Source organism: Pseudophryne corroboree, chromosome 3 (genome assembly GCF_028390025.1).
Source record: "Pseudophryne corroboree isolate aPseCor3 chromosome 3, aPseCor3.hap2, whole genome shotgun sequence".
Lineage (NCBI taxonomy): Eukaryota > Metazoa > Chordata > Amphibia > Anura > Myobatrachidae > Pseudophryne > Pseudophryne corroboree.
Window position 1 is genome coordinate 310,665,390 of NC_086446.1, and position 9,133 is coordinate 310,674,522.

The 9,133-nt window shown below is 42.4% G+C and overlaps 1 protein-coding gene across 2 annotated transcripts in view; it reads right to left on the reverse strand.

Moving 5' to 3' along the window:
- The window catches only part of RAB5C (RAB5C, member RAS oncogene family), a 75,156-nt gene extending 68,242 nt beyond the window's left edge, over positions 1 to 6,914 (reverse strand). The window contains exon 1 of one of the 2 annotated variants that reach the window (XM_063959423.1): positions 6,757 to 6,914. The gene's annotated coding sequence lies outside the window, so the exon portion shown is untranslated. The remainder of the gene's footprint in view (positions 1 to 6,756) is intronic. The other variant, XM_063959422.1, reaches the window with a different exon arrangement.
- Between the last annotated feature and the right edge of the window lie 2,219 nt (positions 6,915 to 9,133).

Sequence of the window (9,133 nt, forward strand, 5' to 3'; positions counted from 1 at the left end):
CCTGTCGCTGCGGACCGTCGCATTGCGGTGCATACGCAGTTCAAACGCAAAGCAGTGATCAGGTCTGAATTAGCCCCTAGTCCCTTCCTCTATTCACTTCTGCTGTATGCAGAACAGAAATACCCCTGGTCCGCTCTTTTCTACTGGTCCCCTCCCAGATGTGGAGCTCAACTTTGCAAAATCAGCCTCCAACATTGTGGAAGCAGTTCTCTACTTAACTGCCAAGTTCTAGGTCCACTGACCTTTTGTCTTAGCATTAAAGTATTTTCTGCGGTACAGTGCCCGCATGGAAAATATCACATCCCGTACAATACAAAGAATATAATAATTATATTTGGGATCCCAGTTTATACAGCCTCCTCTTTTGTCCCCCAAAAGTCTCTTCCACACTGCTGCTCCATTCCTTTATCTGAAATTTGTCCCGAATGTTGCCTATATTGGCAAGCTTAAGGACCCATGCTACAAACGAGGACTAATGACCATCCCCTGCATGGGGTGCAGTCAATTTACCTACAATCAAAATCCCGACAAGGTCAAAATCCCAACATTTAAAATACTGACAAGGTCAAAATCCCAACTTTTAAAATGTTGTCAGGTCAAAAAGTCAACATGAAATTTTCATGATTTTTCTATTGAAAATCGACTTGTTCATACTTTACCACCCCAGTGGACCTGGAGGGGGAATATGATAGTGTGCCAAGCGCAGCAAGACACCGTGCCTGAAGCATGCGAGGGGACGCGGTACACTTATACGGTGTCCATATCAACCTATGTCGACATACACAGCCCAAAAAAAAAATATGAAAAACTTGTGTCAACTTTTTGACCTGTCAACATTTTAAATATCTGTATTTTGACCTTGTCGGGATTTTGATAGGTATTTCATAATGATCCCCCTGCATGTGTCTCTGTCCCTCCTCACCTACCCCCTAATATCTCTACCTTAAAATTTTCTATATAGCCACACTTCAGTGTCTTTCCATATTTCTATTTTATGCCATATTTATATATTAGTATGTCCTGTTATCCGCTGTACACTTTTTTTTTTCCCAGTAAATTCAGTAAATACAAAAAAGGTTATATATAAAAATACTCTTTCACCACTATAATGGCACCGACAATCTCAGAGGTTTCCTCTTTTAAAAGAGGAGACAATATTCTCTGATATTCATGGGTGATTACCAGAGAATACCCCTGCACTGCAGAAATCACTATAAAATCCAAACATGGGGGAATACAACTACCATCCTGCTTTAACCACTTCCGAGGCATGGTCGCATCTGAAGCGACCACACCAGGCTGAGCTTTCCCTGACATGGTCGCATCTGATGCGACTATTCAGAAAGCTCACTTTGCAGCAGCAGAAAGAGAAGAAGCATACTGGTATTGCTGCTGTCAGAGGGACCTCTGGTCCCTCTGCTTCCTGGTGCTCAGCCATGGATATCCTTAAAACCTGTTATGCTGCCTTGAAGACCAATTTTGGGAACCAATACCCAAAGCAATAGAAAGCCTTAAGCTGTTCAGAGATTTCTTATGCCCTACACATTTTCATACTCGTAAAAAAAACAAAGAATGCATTATCCTTTTCAAGGGCAAATGTTATTATGAAAACTTGAGTTAAGATCCAGTTCTTTGCCGTTTTGGAAAAATGCATTTATCCCTACAACGGAACCACTAATGCTATTATCAGCAAGATTGGAAAGTCTTCAAAAACATTAAAAAACAAAAAAAAGGTTAATATTTGAGTGGGTATTTGAGAAGAAATTACTGATACAAAGATGAGACAAGTTCAAAAAAAGCCAAAATAGGCTCAGCAGCGAACAGGATAAAGAACAAATTAAAGCTTTGACATTAATAAATACTGATAAAATGGTCTTTCCTTATTATTTGCTCTAAAGATGGGTAAACACTGGCTGATATAGCGCTGATCCGTCGGCCAGTGTGTACCAATGATATATCTGAACGCAGTCGTTCAGAGACGTATCGCGTCGGCCCTGCAATACACATGATGACCAATATATCTACAGATATATTGGTACATCATTCTGTGTGTATGGGCAGTCAGCTGACCGTCCGTATACTTCCTGCACAAGACAGCGGTAATTGCCCACCTAGTTTGTGACATCAGTCAAGCCGGATTGGGCAGTGTGCATGCACAACACACTGCCAGATCTGTCTGTAGATATAGCAGCAGATCAATTGATTCGCAGCTATATCTGCCAGTGGGTACCCACCTTAAGAGGAAGATGTCATTTAAACGGTGTATCCAATTAGCTGATAAAAAAAGGAGGCTATTATCGTGATTTTAGCTTGGAGATCTTTAACAGGCTTCCAATAAGAGCCCATTTTTATTGGCCAAACAATTTCCTGCTTTCGGCCGATAACACATGGGACCCGGGATAAGTGCTCAGACAGGTTATCATGGCTCTGACAGCTGCTTATCGGGGATTATGTTTCACATGCCTAAGGTACGTGACGAATAATCCCAGATAAGGGACAGCCACTGTATCAGAGGTAATTGGATAGCCCCCAGCAATCCATTAGCTGCGGTAATTAATTGCTGCTAATTGGATACCGCCTATTGAGTGAACACCTATAAACAATTCGTCCCACCTGCCAGAGTGGTCACTGAATAGCTGAATAAATATCACATAATTTGCAAAGAATATGGCTTCCAGTTAGGACTCATTTTTTAAAATTGAAAGCTGTGTACTATTTATCTGAATCATACGTGTGTAAGAATAAAATTAGCATACTTATCCTATATAGTAAAAGGCTAACGCTGTTCCTCACCTCTATGGGAGGTATTCAAGTGTTTTGTGCAAGGGGGGGGCCACTAGATGGCACCCAATGGAGAAATTAAAGTGTTGCTTCATTATTTGGGCACGCACTGCCACCGACAATACTGTTATGTTGTTTTCCGTAATTTGGATGGGCTGGTAACTAGTTAAGTACAATGTACTGTATGTGCTTTATAAATGTTGCATATATGTTTAATACTTTGTACACACATGGACAATGTCATGAATTATATAATTAGCACATAAAATGACTGGAGTATTCATTGTTATCTATGAATACCCACCATGCTCTCTCTCATACGTTTCTGCAGAAGGCTGCCACGCTTTGAGTTAGGGGGATTTGTTACCTAAATATCAGAGACAGTGACTGAAAGCTAGGCAGACTTGACTTGTAGCATGCATATAGTTATCCACAAGCAAATGATTGACCTAGTAGCTTGAAAAATAGTTGTACATTAAAAAAAAAAAAAAAAATCTTAAATGAAAACAAATCCTATGGTAAGTGAACATTATCCATTACATTTTCTTATGAACTCCAAATTCCGTGTTAACTTGCACATACAATTCTGAACTGCACTACGCAGATTTGTAGAATAAAAACACTACCCAAACAGTAAAATATTCTACTCCTCATAAATGGAATCTCTGTAACCTAAAGTAGTGAATACAGCAGAGTTCTATGTACATAATTGCCTTCACAGAGAATACCCACCCAACAAATCCCAAAATACCCATTTAGAGGAAAAAAAAAAAAAAAATTGGATACCGCAGGTATTGAGAGCGTGCCTATCCGCGGTAATCCCAAATTTTGGATTGTTGTTCGTATGCGCACTCCTGATACCCATGGTATCCAGTATTATAAAAAAAAAAAAAAGATGCCCGCGTTTTTTTTGATGCAGAATACATTTTTTTTTAAAAAGTCCAATACTTACCAGTCCGGTGATCTACCCTCCATCTTTCCACTGGGGAGGGTGCTGCTGGGAGATGTAGTTCTCCCTGCTGCTACCTCCGGACACACACAGGGGGAGGGGTGTCACACACAACACACGGTGCTGGAGGAGACCGGATCCAGACAGGCTGGAGGAAGAAGACACTGCTTGGAAAAGCGAGTAATTAAAAACAAATTTAGCCAATTGGAAACTACCAATTGCTTAGTCATGAGGGAAAGGGGGGTGCCGCAGAGGTTCCAGAGTAAGTCCCATTGATTTTTCCTAAAAATAACGTTTTTAGAAAAGCAGACTTGCTCTGGGGTGCATACGCCCCATAAATTCTCTATAAGCAGCAAAAAGCAATAATTTGTTCAGGAAGTTCAATTGAGAAGGATGTGCTTCTTGTAGAATGATGCATTATTTCCAGATTAAGGGCAGTTCCATACAAATTTCATGACCCCACAGTTTTCCATCAAGAAAACATCAGCACAGTTGGATTGATCCTCAGAATATATTTAAACATACACATTTACGAATACTAGAAAAATATGCATGTTACCGTATATACTTGAGTATAAGCCGAGGCACCTAATTTTACCACAAAAACCTGGGAAAACTTATTGACTTGAGTATAAGCCTAGGGTGGGAAATGCACCTCTAGCCGTACACAGCCCTCATACTGCCGGATATGCTCCCACAGTGCTATATATATATATATATATATATATATATATATATATATATATATATATATATATATATATATATATATATATATATATATATATATATATATATATATATATATATATAGTGCCCCCCTCCATATACTGCACACTCTGCACCCCCAGGTTACTTGCCATCCCAGATTCAGCAACAAGTAGACGTAGTAACCAGGAAATGGTTGCAGGAACCACCACACGGTCTTGTAGCGCTCACAGAGGAGGCACCGGGGGCACATGTGGCCACATACCGGTGCGGGGAGAAGGTGCATCAGTAGGAAGGGGTGAGACCTATGGAGTGAGCAGTGCAGTGACCGGCAGGAGGAGGGGTCGGTGCTGGGGCTGCAGATGATACGGGTGAGGAGGAGGCAGCTAACCGGCTCAGCTACCAGGGTCCTGTGCGCGTCCCTCCCACATCCCGCACAGACCCTCCGGCCAGCTGCTGATGGCTACTGGTGTCCTCTACTCCCGGGAGCTGTGTATGGACTGGTGAGCTTACACGTGCCAGTACTGATGTATATAGTGCAGCATCATTTTAGACTGCCCATTACAGATATACAGCACACACATGTAGATAGATAGATAGATAGATAGATAGATAGATAGATAGATATCTCTATCTAAAAGGCTCAGCATGACGGAGCGAAACCCGGCAGCTACTAGTTAAAAGCCTATCTAAATGATGGACACCCCTATAATCCAGCCCTGGTGTCCATCATTTTGATAGGCTTTTAATTAGTTAAGATTATAAAGACCCACCACAGTCACTAACCCGTCTCCTTCAACCTGATACCAGGAAACTTTACAGTTCAGCTAACACAACACATCCAAACATAAAGAGAAACAAGGAAACAGAAACTATTACCAGGTCATGTTATCTCACTTTACTAACACCAAGAAAACTAACCTGTTTCAAATGTGTATTTTTAACCAGAGAATTAGGGGTGTATATATTATTATTACACATAATTCAACAACAGAATTCCAATACTATTTCTATCCAAGTATTGGCCCACCAATTTCAGTTGGCTCCTGCAACTCAACCAGATTATTTTGATCTGCTTCCAAACCCAGTGACAAGCTAAGTGGCCTGATGACTTCTGTGAGATCCCCACGACATTACTAGGATGAAGATATTTATGTAAGTTTTGCTAGTTACCATTCAACAATCTGATTACAAGTTAAGGGGAAATGTAGATAGTGCTTCTTAAGGTCAGGTATTGAGAACTGGCCCCTATATAACCGATACAGCCTTATGGCAAGATTATTATTGTCCTTTACTTACATTACTCTACAAGGGGTCGCCAGCACCTTTACGGAGTACATAAACAGGAACTTTATGATCATAACAAGAAAAAAAGTGACTTACAGTAACAAATTGGACAAGGTTTATAAACACTTCTGTTGCAGCAGTCATAATACTGAAATTATGACCCGCTGCTCAGCTGGTTTTTAGGACTGCTGCTGCAGTAGCAGCAATGTTTATAAACCTGTCCATGTTCTGCAATGTTTTGTACTATAAGTCACTTTTTTTCTTATTTTGTTCAAAGGTTTGGAGCAGTTGTTGACCATGGGAAGCCGATGACGTATAAGTGAGGAAAGGTAAAACACTTGAGGGAAAAGGACACTGCTCGTGGGAACTTACAGTCTAAGGGGGCATGGGAGACATACATGGGACAGGAAATAAGCAAGGGAGATACAGCCAACCTTCTAAAGAGGCTACTCATAGCAACCAGATTCTAGATATCATTTAACAAGCACAATCTGTATAGTCTGATAGGTTGCTATAGGCAACTTCTCAACTTGCCCTCTTTAGTAGGTTTGATACACCTTACCCTAAAGGAGGACAGTACAAGAGACGCGGTATGATTACACAATACAGCTAGTAAGTTATGTTTCCTCGGGCTGTAAGGACCAGCAAGCCTTACCCATCACAAATGACAGCACAGCTGTAAGTAGGCCCCTGTGTACAGGGCTGGGACAGCTCATGGCCTCTGCTACTTCCTAAAACACACATACACTTCATCATGTCCCGCACCACTGGAGCCGGGTACCCGCACACCGCCCCCATATCAGTCGGGGAGACCCAGGGACCTTCCTTGGAGCTTAACAAAGGACCAGCCCTAAGCAACATGTGAAGAGCTGCTGCCCAATACTCCATCCCCCACTATCACCCTGCAAAGTTCCATATAGCCCCGGCTCCCTTGCGGCGTATGCCATGCCTGGACTCCGCTCTACACTGATCCCTCCAAATACGAAACACCCGCTCATGTCAGTAGGCCTCACACGAAGCCCCGGCCTTACCGCTCACTGCTTGCGGCCGCCTCCTCTCTCTCTCTCTCCCGCCGGGAGAACCTTTCACTATTCCTTCTCCTCTGGCCTCAACTTCCGCCTTTCCTGTCCCACTTCCGTGTACGCCCTACTGTCATCCGCGTTGATTCGTGTGTTCTGCAAAGTGACAGCCGTGTGAGCCAATCAGCTCCCCTACTCCTTCTAGTCACGCCAATTCCTGTCGGAAATGACTCAAAGGGAGTGGTGGAATGCGGAAATAAAGGAGCAAGGATTTATGGGAAATGTATTTTTGATAGGGGAAGTACTTTGATTAGGTTCGATCAATTTTATGTCTAGTAGTTACACTGTAGGGTCGGGATGTAGCAGACGAGAGTCCCTTATACCCTGCTCCGTGCTCCAGTCTCTGCTTACTACGTTCAGCTCGTCTATACCGCCCAGGATTCCTCAGCTCTTGCCAAGCTTTAATAGTTTTCTTTTCACTTACAATTGTAAAACATTAATGAGAAGTAGCGTTCATAAGAGAGACACATACTGTGCTATATGGAAGTGTTAGCACACCTGTATGTAAGAGCATAGTTTAAGCAAAAAGAGGATTCTGTTATGTAATGTTGCTTTATAATATAATCCTATATAATAAAGTTTAATGCTGCTCCTCGCCTCTATGGGAGGAATGCAAGTGTTTTGCGCACCGACAGCCACTAGATGGCACACTATGGAGCAATTCAATTGTTAATACATTTGGCTACGCACAGCCGCCTGCGCTGACATTACTATTGTTCCATGATTTTGATGGGCTAGTAACATATAATTAAGTAAATAGTGTAATGTTGACCTCCCTCTTCTGTAATATTGCGCACAGGGGTGTATCTAGGGGTCTGAGCGCCCCTGGCAAAGTAAGGAACTGGCACCCCCCCACCTCCCCCACCCAGGGACCCAGAGGGGGGAGTTACTGCAGAGCCGGCCATAGGCATAGGCAAACTAGGCAATTGCCTAGGGCATTTGATATGCCTAGGGACATCATCAGCTTCTGCTGATTAAAATGATATGCAACATGCCTATATTCTGTATGTAGCATTTCATATGCAGATACAGCCACAGTCTCACACAGTATATTGGCATGCTGCATATCAGTTTAATCAACAGAAGCTGCTTGTGCATCCTAGCCACATAGTAATGCAAATAAGATGCATTTTCATAAACAAAGTGCCCGACGTTAGCATTGATGCAAGATTTGTGAGGACACATCTGTATCCAAGCAGAGGCAGAGGTCACAGTGTTAGTGGAAGTGTGAGTGCTGTGTGCATGTGAGTGGGTTGGTTGTGCAGTAGTGTTCAGAATATGTGTAAGGAGCATTATGTGTGTCATGTGAAAATGCATTAATAATGTGCAACATATGTGTAAAGGGCCACTATGTGTGTCATTATGTGTATAAGGGCATTAATAATGTGCGGCATATGTGTAACAGGGTACTAATGTATGTGTGTCATTATGTGTATAGGGGCACTAATAATGTGCAGCAAATGTGTAGGGGGCACTATGTGTGTCATTATGTGTATAAGGGCATTAATAATGTGCGGCATGTGTGTAAGGGACATTATGTGTAAAAGGGCATTAATAAAGGTTGTCATAATGTGTAAGGTGCATTATGTTTATAAGGACATTAATGTGTCTCATATGTGTAAGGGGCATTACTGTGTGGAATTGTGTATAAATGCATTACTAATGTGTGGCATTATGTGTATAAGGTGCTCTACTATGTGGTGTTGCAAATAGAAAGGGCACTACTGTGTCGTCTAATGTGAATAAAGAGCAATAAGGTGTGGTGTAATGTGAATAAGGAGCAATTCAGTGTGATGTAATGTGAATAAGGGGCTCTACTGTGAGGAGTAACGTTTATAAGGTAAAGTGATACTACTGTGGGATGTAATATGAATTATGGACACTATCGCAAGATAAAATGTGAATAAAGTTGCAGTACTGTGTGGCGTAATTGGAATTGGGGTTACTATTGTGTGGCCATGTCCATTCCCAGCAAGAAGATGCCCCTTTTTGTGCTGTGCGTCAAATGTGCGAACTGTTCCTATTTAAAATATAGGGGGTACAAGGACTGCTATGGGTGAGGGGTAATGGTGCTGGGAAAAATGTGCAAGGTCAGAGGCAGAACCAGCAGTGGTGCTAGGGGGCACCAGCCAAAATCTTGCCTAGGGCATCATATTGGTTAGGGCCGGCTCTAGAGTTACAAATAGGCTGAGGTCAGGGACACTGAGAGAGAATTACAGGGAGGGTGCAGGTAGGGACAATGAGGTGGAGGGCTTAGAGGGAGGCTGAGATCAGGGACACTTAGGGGCAATCACAGGGAGGGTGTGGACAGGGACACTGAGGGGGAATT